This window comes from Cupressus sempervirens, chromosome 3, assembly GCF_028749045.1.
Source record: "Cupressus sempervirens isolate cs-2001-9-10 chromosome 3, ASM2874904v1, whole genome shotgun sequence".
Taxonomy (NCBI): Eukaryota; Viridiplantae; Streptophyta; class Pinopsida; order Cupressales; family Cupressaceae; genus Cupressus; species Cupressus sempervirens.
Genome location: NC_143120.1, coordinates 1055283375 through 1055309325, shown reverse-complemented (window position 1 = coordinate 1055309325; position 25951 = coordinate 1055283375). Strand labels below are relative to the sequence as shown.

At 35.5% G+C, this 25951-nt stretch overlaps 1 long non-coding RNA gene, 1 other non-coding gene and 1 pseudogene across 2 annotated transcripts; 2 read left to right on the top strand and 1 right to left on the bottom strand.

Moving 5' to 3' along the window:
* Window positions 1-7112: 7112 nt before the first annotated feature.
* On the bottom strand, window positions 7113-7186 carry TRNAG-UCC (transfer RNA glycine (anticodon UCC)). The gene has a single exon. It is a non-coding gene; the product is annotated as a tRNA-Gly (tRNA).
* A 1648-nt stretch (window positions 7187-8834) lies between these two features.
* Window positions 8835-10774, top strand: LOC149570369 (uncharacterized; annotated as a pseudogene).
* A 4666-nt stretch (window positions 10775-15440) lies between these two features.
* LOC149570368 (uncharacterized) lies at window positions 15441-16212 on the top strand. Its single transcript, XR_016361802.1, has 3 exons — window positions 15441-15514; window positions 15659-15715; window positions 16087-16212. It is a non-coding gene; the product is annotated as an uncharacterized LOC149570368 (long non-coding RNA).
* The last annotated feature ends 9739 nt before the right edge of the window (window positions 16213-25951 follow it).

Here is a 25951-nt window from a genome sequence, read left to right as displayed (position 1 = left end):
TAGAGTCTCTATTAGGAGACTTTGAATCCCTATTAAGAGATTCTAACCTTGTTAGGAGTTGTAGTACAATGTATGCAAGATAAGCCTACTGCCCAAACATGCAATTTCAACTACAAGAACAACTCATTGCTCAAACAAGTAATTTATTGTTATCTTCCTCTTTTCTTTGTTCTTTTCAATTGAACTAATCACTATTAGACCTTGTAGACTAGGTCACAAACCTTGGATCCAAATATCAAAACTCAGATCACTTAGCAAATCCTCACTAATGAAGTTTCCTTCACTTCTGCACTGTTATGCTCAACTTTGCATTCTGCACTCTGTGATGTTTATCATCAATATAATTCATGTCATGCTTGATAAAGGAAAATGTCCTTCCTTTATATAAAGTCCTCAAAATAATTCCCTGAGCTGACTATTAGACCTTCTCAATTAATTATTATAGGACCACATTAAGAACATGTTACACTTAGTGATAACATAAATCTTTTGCCTTTCAACTTAAATAACTTTCTGTATACACAATATTATGATGAGTGAACTTAGCCACATCCTCGTCAACATGTCTTTTTCATTTCCTCAACCTCAATTTCTAGAATAACAACTCTGCTAAGAGATATAACAAGTTTACCTGAACATGCCTCTATAAACTCTATCTTAGAGTAGACATCACCAAAACTTACATAAATTCTTCCAGACTTATCCTTTCTTCTTCCAACATTAATTGCATATACCAAATACTCAGAAGTATCTCTCATAACCTTGAATGGTTAGAATTCTCAACTATCTATCTATACCAGCTTGATCTTTTTGTTGTTCTTCTATTAGATACCATAGAAAACTATTATGTTGACATCAATGACAAACCTAGTCATGAATGTAACATATCATCATAGTAACATATCTATAATACTCCCCCATAGTAATATCATTAGCATTCATGCTTCTGACCAATCTTCTAATAGAAAAACATTAAATTCATAAGAATAGAAGCCCTACATGCCATGGAATCCTAGTGAATGTCTTGGTTCATCCTATGGTGGGATTCAAGACAAGGGATGAAGCTTAACCTTTGAGTTAATGAAGAGCTATAGATTGGTGGGAGTGGATTGGTGAAGTAGGGGAATAGAAGAAACATTTCCTTAGTTGTAGGGTGAAGATAAGACCCTAAGAATACTATAGGAGAGCCTTGAGTGCATTGGTGGATAGGCTAAGGCAAGTTACAAAACCCTCCTCATCAAATTGGTATTAGAGCCAGCGAAATGTTTGGGATAAGTGTGTGTCTGACTTAGAAGGAGAGTGAATATGTGAGAGAACAATGGTGGCAAACACAAAGCTATGAAGGGATTTGATAGGACAAAGGGAGAGAAATAGCCTTCTAGAAGAGTTTTTAGAGGCCATGAAAGAAAAAATTGAAAAAATTGCAAAAACAACATAGTAGGTTAAAGAGAAGCTAGAAGAGAATGAAGATAAGGGAAAAGCCATAGATGAAGAAGATATAAAACTTGAACCAAATCCTCCAATGATATAAGAACCTTTCTTCAAATCCCTCAAGGAAATGAGTGAAAAGTCACTGGAAGGTATACCCTTGTTCATAGGCAAGATGGATTTGGAGTTGGTAATAGAATGGATAAAGGGAATGGACAATCACTTTTATGCAAGTGATCAGGGTATAGACAAGGTAGGTTGGGAGAGATCAACCCACAAGAAAACATTCACAAGGTTTGAAAGCCCAAACAAGGCTCAAGACCCCACACTTGCACCTTAATCACCAAAATTGCTTAATACATGAAACCTATTAAAAACATGGAATCATGAAACTAGACTCAAAAAATATTGTTCTTGCATTAGCAAGGTCATGTTGAGTAGATTTGAGGACTCCAAAACCAAAAATAATGCATAGCTCCTTCAATACTCCCCTGGATTGCTAGTAGCCCAAGAAAGTGGATTAAGGCTTGCAACTTGAAAACCTAGGATTAGATAATGAAACTCACCACCCAAAAAATTTTATTCCTAATGTACTTCAAGACCTCCAAGTGATAAGACCCTATCATCAATGATATTACCCAAACACTTGAAATCAGAAATTAGGCCTAAAGGCTAATTAGGGCAATTTTTCAAAGGAAGTACCAATTGAAAAAGTGGTAAAAACTTTAGAACAACTAGGTTAGATGGAAAACATATCAAATAACTTAAGTCCAGAGTTACAGTTCTTAGGAACAAGTTTTGCATTCACAAAATGATGCTACAGCAGGATTGTGTGTTGATGCATATAAGATATATGCATCTAGGGCATCAACTTTCTCCCTTGTCCCTACATATGAAAATTTGAAACCAAAATAATCTCAAAGTGAATTAGAAGTAAAAGGATTCCACCAAAGGCCATAAATTTCCTATGGTGGCTCTAGAGTTATAACCTGATTTTCTTCAAAACCTAAAAACCCTCAAAATCTAGGCCATTTGCACAAAAATAGGTATAACTTGAGTTTTACAAAGTCTCAGAACCTCAAACTAGTTTCATTAGAAAGGTGATTCAAGCATGCATCCAACCATAATAGGCCTAGATCCCTAGGTGTCTATACATATCTGTACCATTTAGAAAACTCACTAAAAATGTAGAAAACAAGATTGTCTTTATTGATTTTAATGCCAAAACATTGCATTCTACCTTCCACCCTCCTAAAAGGGCTACATGAAGGTCTTCTCCAACTGATCCAACCAAATTTTAAAGTTTGTGACCATTGGAGGAATGATTAGAAGCAGTTTTTCTTAGTTATTAAAAAAGTTGCAAAGTTGCATAACAGCTTTTGCACTTTTATTGCATTTTTTACATTATAAAGCCTAAAAATGAGTCTTAATTTACTTAATACAACTACTAGACCCTATATTACAAGTAATATGCATCCATTTACATAGATTTGTGCCCTTGTGACCTCATTGAGCAACGAGTACACCCAAATTGCTAATGGGCCACGCAAAAGGGTTAAAGAGAACCTAGGAGTCTAAAATCATTGCCTTATTGAAAACATAGAAGATAAACTTGAACAAGGTCACAAATGATAAAAACAAATTTATTTCATTATTCCATGTGAGACTGCTCTTGCACCATGTTGCCCTGGGGAAAGGAAACTCAAGTTCCCACTTGAGGTGAGTTGATCAAGAGTGTGTCCATATTGTTGAATTTGATCTTCAGACATCTAGGTGGCATAAATGGTAGTTTTCCCCTTCCATTTAACCAAGTATTGATAATAGGTGTCATTCCTTGTCTTCTTGTTCCAATATTACTTCCAGCTCTAATGGTTGAGAAGGTGGTAGGTCCTTCAACCAATCTTCATGTGAACCTACTATAGATGTACCTACAATATCAGAAGTGTCCTTGAAAATAGTGAGATCAACCACATTGAAAATTGGTGACATAGCCATGGTAGGTGGTAATGAAATTTCATAGGCATTAGGACCAAACTTATGCAAGATTGCACAAGGTCCTATCTTCTTCATTTGGATTTTGGTGTGATGACCTTTAGGTACTCTTTCCTTTCTCAAATATGCCCATACTTTGTCACCTATTTGGAATTAAACATCTTTCCTCTTCTTATATGCATGTTCTTTGTACTTTTGTGAAGTCTAGTCCAATGTATGTTTCACCTTTTCATGTACTTGTTTGATAAGGTAAGCCAATTCTTCTCCTTGTGCACTAACCTTGATATCATTAGGTAACTCTCTAAGTTATAGAGGTCCTTTTGGATGATAGCCATAAACTATTTGGAATGGTGTATTTCTTGTAGACCTATTGAATGAATCATTGAAAGAAAATTCAGCTTGTGGAAGAAGTAGATCCCAATTTTGTGCATATTGCTTAGTGAGGCATCTAAGAAGGTTTCTAAGAGATACTATTCACAACCTCAGTTTGACCATCTATTTGGGGATGGTAGGCAGAACTAAATTGCAGATTTGTGCCTAATTTCTTGTGCAAGGTTCTCCAAAAATGTCCTTGGAATTTAGTGTCTCTATCTAAAATAAAAGAGTTAGGAAAGCCATAAATTCTTACTATCTCCTTAAAGAAGAGGTGGGCTATATGAGAGACATCATGAGTGCTTTTACAAGGGATAAAATGTGCCATCTTGCTAAAATGATCTACACCCACAAATATATTATCATATCCTTGTTTTGTTCTTGGTAACCCCATTAAAAAGTCCATAGATTTTTCTTTCCAAGGTCTAGAAGGGATTGGTAGAGGTTGGTATAACCCTTGGTTAGTTATAGTACCCTTTGCTTGCTAAAATATAACACATGATTCTACATATTTCTTAACATCATGTTGCATTTTTGGCCAATGATAATGTCTCTTGACAGCCTCTAATGTTTTGTCAATGCCAAAGTGACCACTCATGCTTCCACAATGTTTTTCCTTTACTATATTGTCTCTCATAGAGCACTTTGGAATGCAAAGTTGATGACCCTTAAAAAGTGGTCCATCTTGAATAAGAAATTCTAGAAAAATATGTATGATACATGTCCATAAGAGTAGTGCAAACCTGATATATTTCTCCAAAATTTGCATCATCTTTGTAGAGGTCCTTAAATGCTTGAATGCCTATGCTTTCAAATTGGATTTCCTGCACCAAAATGATCCTCCTACTTAGAGCATCAACAAATTTGTTTGTTTGGCCTTTCTTGTGCTTTATAGTGAAGGAATAGGCTTGTAATTGTTCCATCCACTTGATAAGTTTCACACTCAACTTTTTTTGAGAATTTAGATAACTTAAAGCATGATTATCTATAAAAACCACAAATTCTTTAGGTAATAAATAGTGCCTCCATTTCTTGAGGGCTTGAACCATAGCATAAAGTTCTAAATCATAAGTTCAGTACTTCTTTTTAGTATCATTTAGTTTTTCAAAGAAGAAAGCCACTGGTTTATTGTCTTGGCTAAGGACTACCCTAATTACTAGGTTGCTTGCATCTATCTCAATGGGGAAAACCTTGTTAAAATCAGGAAGAGTGGGTATTGGATATTGTGCCACTCTTGATTTTAGATATTCAAATGCATCATTTGTTGCTTTAGTCCAAACAAACTTTACCTTTTTACCTCCTTTTGATTGTATCTAATATAGGTGCACATACACGGCTGAAGTTCTTAATGAACTTTCTATAAAATATTGCTAATCCATGAAAAATTCTTATATCACCTGCATTCTTTGGAGGAGGCCAGTTAATGATTGCATCTACCTTTGTTGGATCCATCTTTAATGTTCCTTTAGAGATCACAAATCCCAAGAAGGTGAGTTCTTTCTGCAAGAATGAGCACTTCTCAAGGTTGATCATTAGTTGATGCCTTTCAAGAACCAATCTAATGTGTTCATGGTGTTCCTCCAAGCTGCAACTGAAAATCAATATATCATCAAGATAAATAACCAAAAACTTGCCATTGTAATCATGAAATATTTTATTCATTAGCCTAATGAAGGTAGAGGGGCATTTCTTAGACCAAATGGCATTACTAGCCATTCATAGAGACCTTCTATGGTTTTGAAGGTAGTCTTCCATTCATCATGTGGCTTGATTCTTATTTGGTGGCAACCAGATTTTAGATCAATCTTTGTGAAGTATGATGCATTACCCAATTGATCTAGGAGGTCTTCAATCCTTGGGATAGGAAATCTATATTTTATAGCGATCTTGTTAATGGCCCTACTATTAGTGCATAGTCTCCATTACCATCATTTTTAAGAGCCAAAACTGATGGGACAACACATGAGCTAAGACTTTTTTGAATAAGTCCTTTATCTAATAATTCTGCAACTTGTTTGGATATTTCAGCATTTTGAGCAGGGGTAATTTTTTATGGGGCTTTGTTAGGCAAGGATGCTCCAGGGATGAAGTCTATTTGGTGGCTTATATCTCTCATGGGTGGGAGGGATGAGGGTAAGTCTTTTGCAACCACTTCCTTGTATTCTTCAAGAAGTTTTTGAACCTCTTTTGGGACTGATTTATCCTTGTTAAGTATTGGTTCATCCTTTGGTTTCATAATTAATGCATATCCCTTTTTTTCTTCTTTGATTGTTTTTAACATTTCTTTTTCTCCCACTATGATAACCATAGGTTCTTTTTCCTTTTTAGGTTTAGGTAGAGGCTTAAGATTATATGTTTTTCCATCCCTTACTATGGTATATGTATTTTTTTTGCAATTATACATGGCATCCATATCCTATTGCCATGGCCTTCCTAAGAGAAGGTGGCAAGCATCCATTTCTACAATATCACATAAAACTTTGTCTTTGAAATTACCTAATGAGAAGTCTACCATAGCTTGTTTAGTTAAAAGAGTTTTCTCCCCTTTTGTTAGCCAAGAAACATTCACTAATACATTAGGGGTCAATTTGCGACGTTAATTTGTGACGGCAAGAAAAGGAAATGTGGTTTTGGCTTTTTTTTTCCATTTTAGCCCGATGCCATCGCAATTGCGACGCCAGCGGGATATAAGACAAAAAAAAAAGCCAAAAACCCTCATTTGAATGAAATCGCGTGACACAGGGTTCTTCTGAAAGGAAAGGCATGTGCGTGGGAGATCACTTCAGCAGCATTGAGAGGGGCATTGAGGCAAACTCGAGGCATTCAGAGGGTCAGGCAGAGACGCGCATCGGCAAGGTGTAAGACAAATAAACCCATTACTCCTTAGTTCTCCATGTTTTTCAGGATCAAAAGCATGCCCATTCATTTCAGTGTCCAAATGTTTGAGCTCCTTCAAGTCTTTTAACGACTGCAGAGCAAAAGAGGCAAACAAGAGGCCTTTTAGTAGACATTTAGGGTAAATAATTGTTCTATTAAGATATGGCATATATCTATGAATATGTACAGATGAAAAAACATCAATATGCATTTCACTATCACTACCTTCGCATATATGGTAACATAAATGTTTTAAAACAATCCTCTAGTCATTCAGAAAACTAGTTGCAAAAGATAAGGAAAGAGCCATATTGATAGTGTCACCTAAGACCGTGCTACAAGAAGAGCTTTAAACTCACAGAAAGCAGAGTAGTGCTCGCATTTTGCAACGAACTTTGAGATACATGTCAAAAATGAAATGATAAAATTCATTTTGACAAACTCGACCACAGTGGGAGTCGAACCCACGACCTTTTGATCGGAAGTCAAATGGGCTAATCCACTGTGCTATGTGGCCTTGTGATGATTTTTGTGGCCAAATTAAGTTTTTGTTACATTTTATGTTGACTATCATTTCAATGCCTATTATAATTCTATAAGACACAATTGCTCTCAACATTTTGTAGGTATATAATGAAGCTTATATAACTACTTCTCTTCAAATAATTGTGAAAAATGAAACATCAAATTCATTCCTAAGGTTGAAAATATAGAGATTAGAAGTTGGTGACTAATAATTCTTTTTAAGATGGAGGACACATTTTTGGTTACTTAGATAATGGGAATTTTACTTTGTTGGTAATTTGAGAATCTTGGAAAACCTTAGAGATCATTAAATTCCTCCATCTTAAACACTTTTTGATTAAACAAACTAGCCCCAAATCAGTATATTTCTCAATTTATAGGCACAAAATATATATGGTAGTAGGAATACACCTGAATTAGAAAGCAACTTACAGGCAAACAAATTTTAATTCCCATGAACAGGAGAGCAATCTAAATGCCAAAAAATTATAGTTCTTCCACTACTTTTATTTCAACAATCCATGTGGTTGCACCATAATTGGATGCTTATCTTACAGTGATAGAAGATGTTGCTCCCTTATGTTTTAACTTGTCATGATCACCCTCTAGTGGACGTCGTGGTGGGCGAATGTGTTTTCACTATGAGGAATTATCAACATATTTTTCATTCACACTCTTCATTTCAGATACTTCAACCTTGGTACACACAGAGAAGAAAGAGGCCATAAAACTAGTTCTTAATGAATCCTTTATTTTCCTCACATCAAAAATTGGGGCTGGTGAACTTTTATTGTGTTTGGCGAGAGGTTCTTTCCAATGAGCTCTACGCATTCTTTTGCATGCCTTTTGCACATCCTTCTCCAGTAACATCACATGACATTAACATTCAGTATTATCAAGTTCCAGTTTAAACGTCATAAGACATTATGGTCTTGACAACAATATGGCAATCTACATTTGACCAAAGAAAATTGCAAAATATCAACCTTTATGAGATAAATTCATTTTGGTAATTGTATTCTGGTTCACTAGGCTCAAGCTATTTGCAATTTATCTTCCAATGTCCCAAAGATGGTCATGCATTCTCATTATAACTATTAATGTTTCTCATGAATGCCCTTTCATTTCTTGAACAAGACACTTGTTTTTAAGTGTTTCCATTGCATGCCGAGAGCTCCATGCTGATGCCTCTCGTACTTCCATGGTAGTGTGCTTGGATTTGTCAACAAAAATACATGCAAAATCCATGAAAATTTGTTGTTCCTCATAGTCCAATGCATCAAAGCTTATTTTATTTTGCATAGCCTTGGGTGGTAAGATCTCACTCTCAAAGCCCATTATGGTAGGATGGTAGCAACAGATTTATGACTATATATTAAAAATTTGGGATACAAGTTGGAAAATTGTTACAAGTATCCCATTACATGAGATCAAGATTCAAGTTTAAACGTTCATATAATGAATAAAATTCAAAAATCCTTGCTCAATATTCATTAATTCAAGTATAAAAGTAATAATAGAACATTATTATCATTGGAAATGAAAGGCCCTAAGTCCACAAAATGGCCAGTAATAAAAAGTACATTTGGTTGCATGTATCTTACATAGAAATGTAGTGGTATTATATATCTAGCATAGTTATGAAAGTATGGCCCTCATTGCGAAGGTCTATAGTATCTAACTTGAGGCATCCTCATTTTCAGCCTTACATTGCTAAAGGCAGGACACATTTTGGCCTTGTTCACTGTCCGACCCCAGATAGGGTCTTGAGGGGTGGATACCATCTTGAACAGGAAAATATAGATGAAAGCAATAGCAGTTGTGATAGAGAAGGTTCCAGTAATAGTGATCTAACTTGTTCAGTAAGGCCCCCTCGTGATTATGTGAATGCTAGAGATAGTGCATTGCAGGATAGCCTTTCGCATAACATTGGAAGTGAAGGTACATGGTCATACACAGGAAAGGAATTACCAAAATCTTCCAAGCAGGTTTTTTTAAATAAATATTCAGCTGTGCAGGAACTAGAGGAATCAAATTTGTGTTCAGAGGATGTTCCATTGGATAGGCATTGTGGCCATAGCTTTCTTGCAGAAAATCCAGAAAGTCTTGTAGATAGAAATAAAGAAGTAAAGCACCCCATGGTTCATAAGAAAAGCTCTCCTGCAAATGCAACAAAGCGACTTGCAAAAGAGATTGTTAGAGTGGGAAGCCCTCGGACCCCTAATCGAGTTTTTCCCACTCCCAGAGTAAAAATAGATTCTGTAAAGAAGGCACATCTTACTCAAGGTAGGCAATCTGTAAGTTACAAATTCTTATTATTTCTACAAAAAAAATTTGTTATCTTAACTGTAATGTTAACTTGAGTCATAAATTTGACATCTACCCTATGGAGAACCTTCACCACGAGTTGTCTTGACACCAAAATTGGATGGTAAATATTCACACACAAAACAATCGCAACGTCCATCTTGTGTACCAGGTTCAACTCTAGGTATTTATAGTCGTAGGGCCTCCCTGCCCCTACCAACAAAGCCATCAGTTTAATAGCCTACATTCATTAGTAACAGTCCTCAGAATGGAACACCTAAAGTAAAAGCTATTAACAATGAATCTGTAACACCTAGGCCACGAAAATCTTCTTTAACTTCACGCTCATTAGCATCTTCATTTGGAAGAATTGAAGCACTCACTGAGAGATCAAACCTTACTCTAGAAGATGCAACTACTAAGTCACCTTATGTTTCTAAAGCTGCCACTTTGTGGTATTCTGACAGAAAAAAAATATTTAGGGCTTCGAGCTATGCAGTCTCCTGATGTATCAGTTAATGCACCTAGAATTGATCAAATTGCAGAGTTCTCCATAGCCCCTTCTGAAAATTTGCTGCCCACTGCAAAACAGCGTGTTAAGGGTACTCACTTAGACATTCCTGGAGAAGAAAGTTGTCATTTGAGAGCAGAGAGTAGCCCATATGGATTGCGTTTAGAAAGGTCCACCTCATCAAGCTCAGGTTCAGATAGGGATGATGCAAACTGTGATAGAACACAGGAAAAGTGCACGATCCAGATCAATGCAAAAGCTCTTGCTTCTATTCACATGAAACCAGCCTTCAATGATGTTATTCATGTAATTAGACACAGTGCTTTTTGAGTTGGTATAGATCAAGCTGAGTCAGAGAGAGGAACTGTGAGCAGCTTGCTGCAAGGAAGAACAGATGTGAATTCATTTTTAGATGCAAACAATAATGATCTAGATGTCCTATCAGTTCCCATGGGGACAACTGTTACTAGCCATCATATTGTAGATCAGCACCTTAAGACAACCTCAACCTCCAGTAGAGATTCTGATTATTCTCAAAAATGAGTAAAAGGAGGAATAGATCTTAAATCATATCAACAAAGAGTAGAAGCTCTTGAAGGCTTGCTAGAGCTTAGTGCACAATTACTCCAACAGTAGAGACTAGAAGAACTTGGCATAGTTTTGAGGCCTTTTGGACGTGGTAAAGTCTCCCCAAGAGAAATAGCCATTTGGTTGACAAAAACCCTGAAAGGAGCAATGAGTGATGTTCACTACATGGGTTGAGAAATATAGATATTTCAACATGGAACTTGTTTATATATGTTTTGTATCTAGTTTTCTGATGTGTAAATATTACTTGGCCCTCAATTTGGCTCCAAGTGGAACATTTCCTCTTTATATCCGACTTACACTGTCTCATCTATAGCATCTTTTTGCAGATAGATGGATGATGTCTGTTTGTCCATATATGATTTGATTTTTGGGTAGTCGCTAATGGTGTTGTTGTATTCTTTCCGATTGATGGTTGGTCTGAGCGCTTTCTTTAACTATGGGTTTGCTTGATGGCAGCAACCCAATTGTTGAGAAAATTTGGGGGTAACCTAGTCGCCTCTTTTTTCAAGGTGATCTAAGTTGGTTATTGCTTTAGTTCACCCTAAGGAATGTTGCTAGGAGGCACAACAGCCCTGCATTGTCCTATGGATGATTCTCTTGTTGAGTTTGTATGGTTGCAACGGGTTTTATAATATAGCAGGTTTACAATTTTGTCTTGAGCTGCATGGTTATATATTTGCAATATCATTTTTTTCTACAAGAGCAACAAAGATGCCAAAAGAATTGAAGTCAAATTCCTGAGTTGTGTGCCATAACCATAATACAGTGTAGCTTTTGGAAGGGAATGCAGGCTCGCAATATCATATTCTATGTAATGGAATAAAATGCAACATATTCTTTTGGAAACAGTGGTCAATTTGAAATAGACCAGACTGCAAGTGCATTGTTATATCGTGTAATTCCAATCAAAATTTTAATAGTCCAGCACATTGATAAAGTTAATTGTAATAAGCCAGCTCATTTCAAGAGTTAATTGTAATTCTCTCTTTTTAGAAGAGCCTGTAACATTATTGATCATGGCATTATATTTTATGTAAACGAAAGTTTGCAGTGGTTTCCTACTATCTACCATAGTAGTAAAAATTTTCTTAGTAAAAAAAAGGCAAACCAAAAGATTCAGAAATTATCGAACTATCACGAATCAATCAAGAAAAAATCATATTTTCAACACACATAAAATAAAGATGAAAAAATTAACAAAACATGGTTTTATAGAATAGAGATACAAAAATAAAATAAAATGAAAGCTTATTCCATAAACTATGAGATACATTTTTTCTTATTTACGTTCATATTGTATTTGATTAAATTGTATTGCACAATACATACTACACACTGCATAAATGATAACTAATTGTTGATAGTTTTCAATTACAATTTCCTTTGTATGAATTCAACCTAAAAACTAAGTACAAAGTTGCAAAAAATTCTATGTTCCTTTAGAGTCTTGGGAAGGGTGGGACCTAGGATCTTGATTTGGGGATGGTGGTTAGCAAGGGTTGATTTGGGGACAATCGTTGGCACAGGTTTAGGGATGGAGCACCTAAAAGGGTCAAGAGGCAATGTCCCTTATAGGGATTTGGGGTTAGTACCCTCAGCAAGATTGACAAGCAACATCCCTTTTGTAATACAAGCAACATCACACTACCATTTTTCATAGTGATAGGATGAAAATTGATTGTAAATCAGAGTAGATACAATTCAGACATGTCCTTCACAATTACATAATCATGAACATTGGCAATTAGTGATTAATCAAAAAATCACATTTTTTGGCTTCATCAACACATTCCTCACAGCATCATATGAAGTTCCTTACACAGTTGGCAAATGTGGGCTTAGCAAAAACTTTGGTAAATTAAAAATTGCTTAAGTTTATTTAAAAACAACTTTCTGTTATACATAACAATTTTTCTGCTATCTAAGATTTTACTTGATGTTGTTTCTAGAAGAGATTGTATATGTTTTTTGAATCACAATGTTTCAGATCTCACTTTATGACAATCATATGGGATCTAGTTATGATCCTCTATATTCATATTAGAGGCTTTGATGTTGAAATTGGCTTAGCAAATAATCATGATGATGACCATAGGGTCTCTTGATAATTTTTTTGGTGACTAATCTATTTATATTAAAGCAGGATGTATCAGCATTCACTGTAGCAGAAAAACAAGTTACACAGATGAAAACTTGCATTGTTGCACTTACAGCTGACATTTGACACTTGGAGTTGATATGCACGTTTCTTTGAGGTGGGTGATAACAAAGAGCTCATCAATTTTCACTGTGTTATCTTCTGGCTACAAGTCTACACCATTCTTCACTATTTTTTATTTATACCTAATACAATTTTATTTTTCAAAATTTTTATCACTGCCACAATTTTTGACAGTTGGTTTCTTTGTATTAACGCCTATAAGGAGCCATTGGATATTGGAAGATAAAGGTTATAAATCTCAGGTAGTTTGTCTGCGAGATTTCTTTTGGATTTGGCTGTGTGACATGAAATGTTGAAGTAAGATGCACTAATTTCAACCCATTATTATTGATTTGTATAGATTCTTATAACCAGTTCCATATATTTAATTACATTTAGACACTATATTTTAATGCTTTATTTCAATGTGCTACATATTCTATTTCATATTTGTGATATATGATGAAAGTATTATAACATATGGAGGAACAGTCCATGAGTGGCGTGGCCAGTTGAAATGGTTTTAGTTTCAATTTTACACCATTTGATACAAATAATCAGTTTACCAATTGACCCCTAGGTTCATTCCATTTGCAGTAAAATCTTTATTACATAGAAAATGTTCACAAAATCTATGTCAATGCTCACACATCTTCTTGGACTTACGCAAATCTATGTCAATCCTCACACATTTTCTTGGACTTACGCAGGAACTATGTCAGTCAATCAAAAAATACATTGTGTGTCAAATCTAATCACCTCGAGGAAGATAGACAAAGAGATGTGATAGTGAAGGATAGGAACAAGTAGGTGAGAAAATTTTTTGATGAAACTATGGCAAGCGAAGAACTAGGGAAATTAAGGGATCATGTTGAAGATGTTGAAAGAGCTCTATGATATCTAGGCATGCCAAGACGATAGCTTCACAAGAAAGAGAGAAGTTGCAAAAAATTAAATAGGAGAGATTGTTCAGACTAAGTATTGTAATTCAAATATTGCTTCAAGAACTTCACTCACATTTACCATGCCAAAAATCTCAACATATAGCATTGAAGTCCTTTAAGGATGAGGTAACAAGACAGTAAGCAAGAATAGATCAACAGCTATATATCATAGGACCTTGGATTGATATAAGTGAAAAAATGATAAGTTGATAGATGTTCATGAAAACATAAAAAATAGAAAATCAAGGTGTAGGAACAAAACACTTCAAGGAACCAAAAGACAAAGGAAGAAATGATAAAGTGGACAACCTAGCTAAGACCTATGACCTAAAACATTGTCCAAAGAAATTAGACAAGGAAAGTTTGGAAGAAGAGAGATTTGACTTCAGAAACAAGGATAACTTTTAGCTTGTTAATAATCCCTTATTTGAGGTTAGAGCTAATTTTTGATGTTCCCTTATATGACTCCTAAGGGTTTGTGACTAAATCCTTATATTTTAAATCACAATAAACTTCTTTCTATTATTACTTATACTCAATTCTTTATTTTGCCACAAATAAATGTTAGGTATTAATAACAATATTTTTTTGGGGTAGATATATCAATGCAATTGTGCATGTATCTTGATATTATGTACAAGTAATATCACCCATGCTTCTGATATATTCTTTAATTCGCTGCTAGAGAGATGCAACTGATCTTTGGTAAAGAATATAGATGAACAATATGCAAATGTCTTTTTAAGTAGTTCTGATATCTTCAATCAAACTTTGATAACCAAAAACACTTCCAATAATGATGGAAATGACTTTGTGAAAATTCCCAATCCAATCAATATCAAAGACTAAACAAGGATTATATATATTGAAGTTGGAAGTATAGTGATAGTCAACTAAATGACCTAATGTCATAGATCCTGATGATCTAATGTTGATTACTGATCTACAATAAGTATCATTAGAATTTTTGTAGAGAAATTTGCAAGAACATGTAATCACTGTTACAAATTTATCATAATGTAAAAGTGATATGTACCATACTAGTCTGAAGTTATTCACTGTATCTGGTATCTACCTTATTGAAATGTGATATGATTGATTCTGTTTGGTTTGTAAAGATGTTGGATATTTATTTGATCTCTATCTGATATAATATCTTTGTAATGGCGATGACCCAATGATGGGTGATCTGTACTGTTGCAATGTCTGATGTAACTCTTGTTACTTATGTGATATATATGTCACTATTCCTGATCTTAATCATTGTACTCATGGGATCTGGCTTTCTGATGTCTAGTGGATTACTACCACTTATGTCTGTATAGAATATTAAGTAATCTTCTATCTGAATAATGTCCTTAGACTGGTTATTGATGCCTTTTTAATATCATTTGAAGAATTGCAACTCTTTACTGCATCTTTTAGTATTTGGCTCCTCTGTCATTATTGCACCCTTTTGGATAACTAATCTATGATTAGCATTTGTGATCAGCATGATATAATTTAAAGAGAAAATACTTACATTTTAGTATCAAGCTTGTTTTATGAATGAATGGAGAAAAACTAGCGACATATCCATTTCAGCTTTGTGTTTTTTACTGTTAGTATTTGATTATTAGAACATAACTATACATCCTTGTGAATTGGAGTTTCAGCAAAGATTTAATATTATTTAGATTTCTTTCTTATTGTAGCAAAGGTTATGGAGGCCCTGAATATTCCAAGAGGTGTCCGGTGTGTGCTTTTTTGAACACCTAATACTGACAGGTATTTTAAGTTTTAATAATATGGATCTGTATAATTCTAACTTTAATACAATCTTATTGTAGGTTGATAGATTTTCTTAACAAGTTTTCAAAGTGTTTTCTATAAAGTCATTATTCACTCTAGTTCGATCATCCTAACTTTTAGCTGCAGGTGCCTTGCCTTTGGTCAAGCATAAAGCTTTCCTTAGGCCCATGTAATATGGTGGGTAATTTTTTGGGTTTCTCCTTACCAATGAAAACTTTGATGTGACCCTTACTGTATACTTTTGCCATGCATAACATGAATAAAAAACTAGCAATACTACATTGATATGCAATGGGTACAAAATGGGTAAAATGATGTTAGAAAATGATTGATTATGGTGTTCTTGTTCATGATGGCGGGAGCACACATTCTAGTCATTATTTCTGCTTTTTTGAGTCACTTAAACCTTTCAAAATTATTTTTATGCTGGGAACTCTAGGTTATAGTCTTAGAAAAGTATTTTATTCATTAACAATTGCTTTAATCTGGCTTGTAGGTGAAGTGCACACAATTTTCTTATTGCTCAAATAAATTTGATCCTTTCTTAGATTTGAGCCTAGAGATCATTCGAGCAGATTCCTTGTTGAAAGCATTATCCCATTACACGGCAGTGGAGCAGTTAGATGGGGGTGTGAAAAGAGATCAATGTGAACGATGCAAAGTAAAAGTGAAGGCTCTAGAACAACTCAAAATTGATAAAGCACCACATGTTCTTGCAATTCATCTCAAGTGCTTTAGTGTAGTTGGATCTGGAGGAAAATTTGACCAAAAAGTAGACTTTGGTTGTGCGTTGGATCTCAAACCATTTGTTAGCAGTTCACATGTAAGTAGCCCTTACAATATTATTTGCCAGTGGATCACATTTTCAGTGGAATCTAATAATATAGTTTTTGTAATATCTACTGGTTTTTTAATAAATATTGCACATTTAAATGATATTCTAGTTTCTCTATCTATTGATCAATCACAGGAGGGAAATTTTAAGAACACTCTTTATGGTGTTCTTGTTCATGATGGTTGGAGCATACATTCTGGTCATTATTTCTACTTTATTCATTCATCCACAGGCATCTAGCATGCTTTAGATGATAATCGAGTATACATTTGCTACAGTTGTGAAGACATGTTTAAATTTGTGGAGCAAGCTCATTATAATTTGTGTATAATAGGATACACAAAAGAACTACAATTTTATGTAGAACCTTTTCTTTATATGGTAACACTAATTATATTGAAGTTGCTTAGACTGATTGAAGTTATTCTTATGAAATTTTGTACTCTAGGTCTATTCAGTCAATGAGAAAAGTGTGCTTTCCTAGAAAGCTTACATGCTATTCTATATACGAGATAAGAAAACTAGCATTCAAATAGCAGGTGGGTCTGAATCTCAGTATGATGGCTCTAAACTAAAGAAGAGGGTGTCATTGAACATTGGACATCCAAAGGAAAACCACTTACAAGATTCATATGCCCCCCAGGTGACAGAAAACATGCATTCTTTCCAAACGACATCAATCTCTTTTAGTGTTGCAGGTGTAAACAAGATATCCCAACAGGTAGAAAATTTGTCAAATGTCAATTTCATTTCAGAAAGTTTAGAGAAGAACACAAGTTCTGGCCAGTCATGCAGTAAATCCAGATCATCAGCAGATCATGATGCATCATGCTTGCGACAGGGCCGATGTGGCAGCAACGCGAGCGGCCTCGTCACCATGATCTATTGATGATCTGGATTTACTGCATGACTGACCAGAACTTGTGTTCTTTTCTAGACTTTTTGAAATGAAATTGACATTTGACAAATTTTCTACCTGTTGGGATATCTTGTTTACACCTGCAACACTAAAAGAGATTGTTGTCATTTGGAAAGAATGCATGTTTGCTGTCACCTGAGGGGCATATGAATTCATATGCCCCATGATGCATCATGCTTGTGGCAGGGCCGTTGTGGCAGCAATGGTGGTTAGCGTCATCACCATAGTGGCCCTACCATATTGCTAACCGTGGATGTCGCAATTGCGACGTCCACCCACGCATTGCAATGAAATGTGTGTCGCATGCATAGCGACGTCGTCACAATTCTTGACTTTGCGTCGCAATTGTGACACATTTGGAAACATTGCGACGATTGGTGGCATCGACACCAGTGCTACCACGCCGCTAGCACCGTTGCGTCCCCATCACAATTTTCCAAGGTCGTCGCAAGTGCGACACCCACGAAAGAACTGGAAAGGCTCTCGCCTCAGCGAATCCATGGGCAAATTCCAACGCCACCCCATCGCAATTCATGGGGAAGACATCAAAATTGTGACAGGATCCGCATGCATTGCGACGGGAGCCATGCCAGGTTAGAATGGTGAAATTGTGACGGATAGGCGTCGAAATTGTGACATCTAAGGATAGACGTCATAATTTGCGACTAAAAACAATGACATCTACTATCGTCGCAATGGCGACACATTGTCGTCGCAATTGCGACACTTAGCCGTCGCAAATCGATGCCAAATGTATTAGTGATTGTAAGGATATGGTTGAGGAATTCTTTCTAGTTCTAATTTTTCAACCATTTTTTAGAAACTAGATTTTCTGTTGATCTTAAATCAATTAACAAATAACATACCCTTTCTTTGCATTTGATCCTTGTCCTAAACAAGTTCTTCCTTTGTGTTGGTTCGTGAGCATGAGATACTTGCAGGAATGATTGTCTCATCATCAATGCCACACCTTCTTTAGCCTCTAAGTTTCTTTCTTCTTGCACCAATTGGGTCTTCTTTCTCCTTGATTGTTATTGTTTGGTTTTTTATGGCACTTGTTTGGATAGTGTCAAATTTGATTGCATCTAAAACACTTGGGAGGTCCACTAGATCTCCCTCTTCTTCTATTAAAGGATCTTCCTCCTCTAGAGCTTCCTCTCCAACTGGATTCACTATGGTCTTTGTTTGTTTGCTCCATGGATTTTCCTTCATTTGATAATTGTCCTCTTTGCCAAAAGTTTTTTCTGCCCCTATCATTTCTACCTCTTCCTCTATTGGATTGTTCACTCCTTCTCTTCAACTTCTCTTCCACCTTTGGTGCAAGTTGCACATATTGCTGAACAGTGGTTATTGTTGTCAAACTCAATTCATCTTGAATAGACAACTTGAGACCTTGCAAGTATCTTGCGAACTTGATACTTTCATATTCAACCTCTTGTGTCATCATCACCAATGCTTGAAACTCATCAGTGTAGGTTGAAACTATCATGTCTTCTTGCCTTAGATTCATTCTTCTTCTATGAAGTTGAAATTCATAGTCTTCAAGAACATAGGCTTTCCTGAATAACTTCTCCATCTTTATCCATGTGGTTATTAGACTTTTCCATTCTTCATTCTATCACCTTGGTTGATGTTCCACCATGTAAGAGTAGTGCCTTTCAACTTGGACTTGGCTATCTTTGTCCTTTGGTTCTTAGGAATCTCATCACATTCAAAGAAACTATTTAGGGCATCCACCCAATCAACTACAACATCTAGGTTCATTCTCCCATCATAAGTTGGCAAGTCCAACTTAGCATCCATGGTTCTTCTTTCCATGGACTTAAGAGTGCACACAAGCAACCTTTGATCTAGAGGTATTTCTTCTTCTTCCTCAAAAGGGATTTCTTTATCACTCCCTTCATCAAATTCTCCAAAGTTCTTGGCTTTGGAAAGATCTTTCTCTAAGCCTTTTCAACTCAACTCTCATTTGCTACATCTCAATATTTCTAAGTTCATCTTTGTTCCTTTGTGCATCTTCCTTTATCTTCTGCTCCTTCAAATACTTCACTATATCTGCATTGGTCATTCTCTCTATCCAGCATTTTGACAAAATTTTAGAGACCCAAAGATCTAAATGAGCTTTGATACCACTTGATGCAAGTGGTTAGGGTATTGATAAGGTAGGTTTTGGAGAGATCAACCCATAAGAACACCTTCACAAGGTTTGAAAGCCCAAACAAGGCTCAAGACCCCACACTTGCACCTTGATCACCAAAATTGCTTAATACATGAAACCTATTACAAACATGGAATCATGAAACTAGACTCAAGAAATATTATTCTTACACCAGCAGGGTCATGTTGACTATATTTGAGGACTCCAAAACAAAAATAATGCATAGTTCCTTCAATACTCCCCTGGATTACTAGTAGCCCAAGAAAGTGGATTAAGGCATGCAACTTGAAAACCTAGGATTGGAATAATGAAACTCACTACCCAAAAATGTTTATTCCTAATTTATTTCAATATCTCCAAGTGATTAGACCCTATCATCAATGATACTACCCAAACACTTGAAATCAACAATTAGGCCTAAAGGCTAATTAGGGAAATTTTTCAAAGGAAGTACCAATTGAACAAGTGGAAAAAACTTTAGAACAACTAGGTTACATGGAAAACATCTCAAATAGCTTAAGTCTATAGTTATAGGTCTTAGGAACAAGTTTGGAAGTCACAAAATGTTGCTACAGCAGGACTGTGTGCTGATGCATAAGAGATATGCACATCTAGGGCATCACCTTTCTCCCTTGTCCCTGCATGTGAAAACATGAAACCAAAATAATCTCAAAGTTCATTAGAAGTAAAACAATTTCACCAAAGACCATAAGTTTTGTATAGTGGAATCTAGAGTTATAACCCGATTTCCTTCAAAACCCTACAAACCCTCAAAATTTGGGTTGTTTGCACAAAAATAGGTATAACTTGAGTTTTACAAAGTCTCGGAACCTCAAACTAGTTGCATTAGAAAGATGATTCAAGCATGTATCCAACCATACTATGCATACATCCCTAGGAATCCACACATGTTTGTACCATTCAGAAAACTCACTAAAAATGTAGGAAATAGGGTTGTCTTTATTGATTTTAATGCCAAAACATTACATTCTACCTTCCACCCTCCTGAAAGGGCTATATGAAAGTCTTCTCTAATTGATCCAACCAAATTTGAAATTTTGTGACCATTGGAGGAATGATTAGAAGCATTTTTTATTAGTTATGCAAAACGTTGCAAAGTTCCTTAGCAACTTTTGCACTTTTATTGAATTTTTTACATTTTAGAGACTAAAAGGCATTTTAACTACCCAAATGAGTCTTAAGTGACTCAATACAACTACTAGACCCTAGATTAAAATTAATATGCATCCATTTACATAGATTTGTGCCCTTGTGATCTCATTGAGAAATGAGTTCATAAAAACACCCAAATTGCTAATGGGTCACACAAAAGGGTTAAAGAGAACCTAGGAGTCTAAAATCATTGCCTTATTGAAAACATAGAAGATAAACTTGAACTCTTTCATTTTCTTTGGTTCTTCAGCTTGGACTTCTGTATGCTCATCAAAGTTTACATTTGCACTTTCCACAATTTTGTTAGTGTTAGTATTCAAACACTTGTATGCCTTACTTCTAGTGGAGTAACCAAGAAATATGACTTCATCACTTTTTGCATCAAATTTTCCTTTTCTAGCATCTTTAAGGATAAATCATTTGGAACCAAAAACTTTGAAATGTTTTACATTGGGTGAGTGACCATACCATAATTCAAAAAGTGTTGTATTTGTACCTTTCTTGACTTGTACTTGGTTCAGTGTATGAACAGCTACACTTACAGCTTCTCTCCAGTATTTTAGAGCAATAGTCTTTTCCATCATTAATGTTTTGGAATAGTCAATCACATATCTATTTCTTCTTTCAGCAATTCCATTCTATTGGGGAGTTCTAGGAGCTTACATTTGTCTTTTGATTCCTTTATCATTACAAAATATCTCGAATTCATTTGATGTGAATTCACCACCTCTGTTTGTTCTTAGGCATTTCAAGCTCTTTCCTGTTTCCATTTCAACTCTAGCCACATACCACTTAAACATTTGAAAAGCATCAGATTTTTGTTTTAAGAACATAACATTCATCATCCTTGAACAGTCATCAACAAATAACATTATGTATTTATCTCCTCTATAGCTTTGTACTTCCATTGGACCACATAAGTCAGTATGAACTAACTCAAGTATTTCTTTAGATGTATAGTTTTTGCTTTTGAAACTTGACTTTGTCGTCTTTCCTAGCTGACATTGTTTGCACATGATATTATCAAGCCTCTTCAATTTTGGTAAACCTCTGACTTTCTTCATTTTACTGATATTGACCAGATTTTCAAAGTTGACATGACATAGCCTTCTATGCCATAACCATTCATCATCAAATTTTGCAATAAAACAAGACACATCATCTATATCAAGGTAAAATAGATTAATTCTTTTTTGATCTCCTTTTCCTATTAATTTACCATCAGTATCATAGATTTTTGCAGTTTTGTTTCCAAATTCTACTTTGCATCCTACATTGCCTAACTGTGAGACACTCAGCAAATTGTAGTTTAATCCTTCAACATAGTATGCATTATCACATGAAATTTTCTCTGTGAGCTTAATGGAATCTTTTCCTTTGATTTGACATGGAGCATCATTACCAAATCTAACACTATTTCCATCATACTAAGTAAAGTTGACAAACTTACTTTTGTCTCTTGTCATGTGATGTGAGCATCCACTGTCTATGATCCACCTGTCATTCTTGTTCATACATGTTACCAGTGTTGTAGGCTCTTCTTCATCAGATTGGTCCTTCATGGCTACATAAACAACTTCATCATCATTATCATCAGAATTTTCTTCAACAATATACCACTTCTTGCCTGTCTTTGTAATCTCTCTTGTCATCATCTCTTTTGAATTTGTTTTTGTTGCCTTCCTTGTAATCCTTTTTCTATGTACACCTAGTAGCAATGTGACCTACTTCATTGCAATTGAAACAAATGATAGGCATCTTACCTTTGAATTTTCCTTTACCTCTGTGAAATCTTCTAGCAAGAAATGCTTCCAATTGTTCCAAATCTTCCTCATCAGTGCTACTGTCACTGGATACATATTCCATTTTTCTTCCTTTCTTTGATTTCACCTATTCAGCATCTTTCAATGATAGTTTGGCCTTGAAAGTAGATTCAACATTCTCAGGTATGTAGTTGTCAAAGTTGGATAACTCAAATGTAGTGAGTCTACCCACTATACCTTCAAAACTTAGATTGTTTCCTGGTACACATCTTAGCTCCTGTATTGTTGATGCTCTAATAGCATAGATAGGGAGCAAGGTCCTTAAGAACTTACTATTAACATTATCTTCATCCAATTGACCATTCAAACATCTTATTGCACTTACCACTTCCTTTATTCTTGCACCATACTGAGCAGCATTCTAATTTTCCTCCATTTTCATATCATCAAACTTTCCTCTGAGACTTTCTCTTTTTGCTCTTTGTACATTCTAATCTCCTCCATAGATGTCTAATAGGGCTTTCCACATTTTGAATGCAGTGTCAAATCCTATGATATCATCAAATTCAGCATAGTTGAGTGCAGAAGCAATCTCCAGCATTGTCTAATTGTGTTCTTGTTTGTTTTTCATATCTTCTACAGTAAGAGTACCAGTTGGATCAACATGTTCAATAACAATTGAATTTTGGGCATAATCTCCTATGGATCCAAGTTGTAGCTTCATCAAACTTTTCCATGCAACAAAGTTTTTTTTGTTGAGCTTGGGAACTTCTCTCTTAGGCATTTTGATCTTTTCTACTTATAGTCCCTTTAAACTGAATTAGTCGTTTGGCTCTGATACCAATTGTTAGAATTCTTTAGAATAACTGAGAGAGGGGGGGGCTGAATTAGTTATTCAAGGCACAAATGCCCTAATAAAACTTTTTCAAAATTATAGTGAGCCCATAAACTTTTCATCCATCCAAGCTTAAAACAATCATCCTTAGCAAATTACAGTAAATCAACATGCAGAGATAAAACATGCAAGATCAACACATGACACAATGATTTACGTGGAAACCCAATTTGGGAAAAACCACCAGTAACATGCTACTTGATTCTCACTCTTCTAAAGTGATGCCCTGTTAAAAGCCTACCTTGTTAAAGGCTTACAACACACTGTTAAATGTGACCTTGTTAGAGGATTTCACCAAACTGTTAGGAATGGGCCTGGTCAAAGGACTTTAGAACATTCACTTGGAATATCACCCTGTTAAAGGATTTACCTCATGGCTATTAAACCAACCTAAGTCCATAGGATTTAAACTAACTGTTACAATTGCTAGAGAGTAATGATAATGGCTTTTTGATCTGATATAACTTACAACATACTTTGCAGATTTCATATCACACTTTCAGTTCAATCCTTTTGCTTGGCTTTAATCACTTCAGCTTTAACTGCTCGTATTCCTCTCAAGCTTCATCTCCTTGAGTCTTCTTACTCATCATACCAATGCATCCATATCTGGGGTCTTCTTATTAAAATAGAGTAATTGTTCTCTCTTTCTCCTTAGCACCTCGTTCAGCACTTTATGCTTTCATGCTTGACCACCTCTCTCTCTTTTCTTCATGACCTTATGACTCCTTAAATAGAAATCTGGTTTGCCTTTTTCGCTCAATTCTCCCTCTCCAATTTTAGAGTTTCAAATGGATTAGGTAGGATACAATGTATCTACCCTATATCTTGCTCTTATCTAAAAACTTCATCTAGAGTCTAGTTATATTCTTCAAAAATGTTTTACATGGTGTTCTATGCCACCAGCTCATCATTCTTATCTTCCATTTAATTCACAAACTTCTAGATAACAACCTTGTCGGCTTAGATCTGGAAAATCTTTGATTTTTGAAATAATGCAGTAACTCGGCACTATTGGTTTACTGATGCTTGGCATCTCTGTGTTACTCGGCACTTGGTTCTACTCGGCACTTAGTTCTGCTTGGCACTTGTATTTTCTTGACACTTGTATTTTCTTGGCACTTGAAGTTCACTTGGCATCTAAAGTTGAACTTGCTCGACTTCAACTAGGAATCTGTTTGGCACCTACTAGCTTGCTCGGCTCCCTCTCTCTAATGAACTTAGTTGGGCTTTACAAAAGACTTAGATAAAACCTTACATCTTTGATATGTTTCAGTGTGCCCATTCTCTATGTCTTATAGCATGTCATCAATACACTTTTTTCATCAATGGCTTAGCTGATCCTTGTACTTCATTACAACATCATAACTTCAACCTTTCTCTAGGTGTTTTAGTTACATCTTATTGATTGCCTCCTCCTTGTCAATCAACTAATTGATAGTATTTGGATCACTAAAGCAATTTTCATTCCTACAAGTAGCAAGTTTGACATCAATGACAAAAAAATGATTGAGAACATTCTTTTACCAGTTCCATATACAATTTCCCTCATGATCTTTTCAATCATTTCCAACAAGACTATGAAATTCAACTCCACAAGAGGAGACAAAGATTTAAGCAAAAGGATCTAGATGTTTCCTCTTATATTGAGGAGTTTCAAAAACCATGTTTAAGGTCCAAGATTCAAGAAGAATAAAGTGTGAAGGTTGATAGATACTTAGGAGGCTTGAGATGGGAAATTCAAGAAGAAATCATTCTATGGACTCCCACCACTATTCACAAGTGTTTTCAATTGGAAATTAAAGTAGAAGAGGAAGAGGCAAGAATCCAATTCAAGGGGCAGAGGTAGAGGTAGAGATGCCAAATGTACCCATAGAGGTGGATATGGAGGAAGGAGTAATGACTTCAAGAACCAAGGAGACTCCAAGCCCAATGAGAAAAGTAGTGACACCAAAAACAAGGATATCTATAGTAGAGGAAGAGGCCCTAATAGTGGAGGAAGAGGAATATTTAGTATCTTTAGGAGTTCACATTTTGCTACCATGAAGTGCTAAAACACTAGTAATTTAGGTCACCTAGCTTATAGATGCCCTGACAAAGCATCCTCATCATCCCATGGGGAGAAGAAGATCACCTATGCACAAGGAGAGGAAGATGACATGATTCGTTTAGAGGTAAGCCTTGCTTCATAGAAAGGGTAAAATCTAGTGTTCAAAACGGTTATAATTAGAGAACTAGATAGAGAGGAACCTAAGAAAAGAAGGTCAATATTCAAAGTTAAATGCAAGATCCTTGGAAATGTTTGCAAATTAATCATAGACTCAGAGTCTATTGACAACATTATTTTAGAGGAAGTAGTGGAGAAGCTAAAACTTGTTAAGAAACCTCATACTCATCCCTATAGAGTGACCTAGTTGAATAAGGGACAATATGTGCTAGTGAATGAACAAGATTGGGTTGATTTTTCCCACATGGATGCTTGTCATATTTTGTTGGCCAAATCATGGAATTTTGATAGAGATGTTGTACACCAAGTAAGGAAGAATACCTAGAGGGGAGTGACTTACAAAATACAATCCTTAGTGGAAGAGGAATCTGATGAAGCAACAACAATACATAACTTGTTGATGAGTGGAAAGGAGTTCTTGAATGACATTAAGCATGATGAAG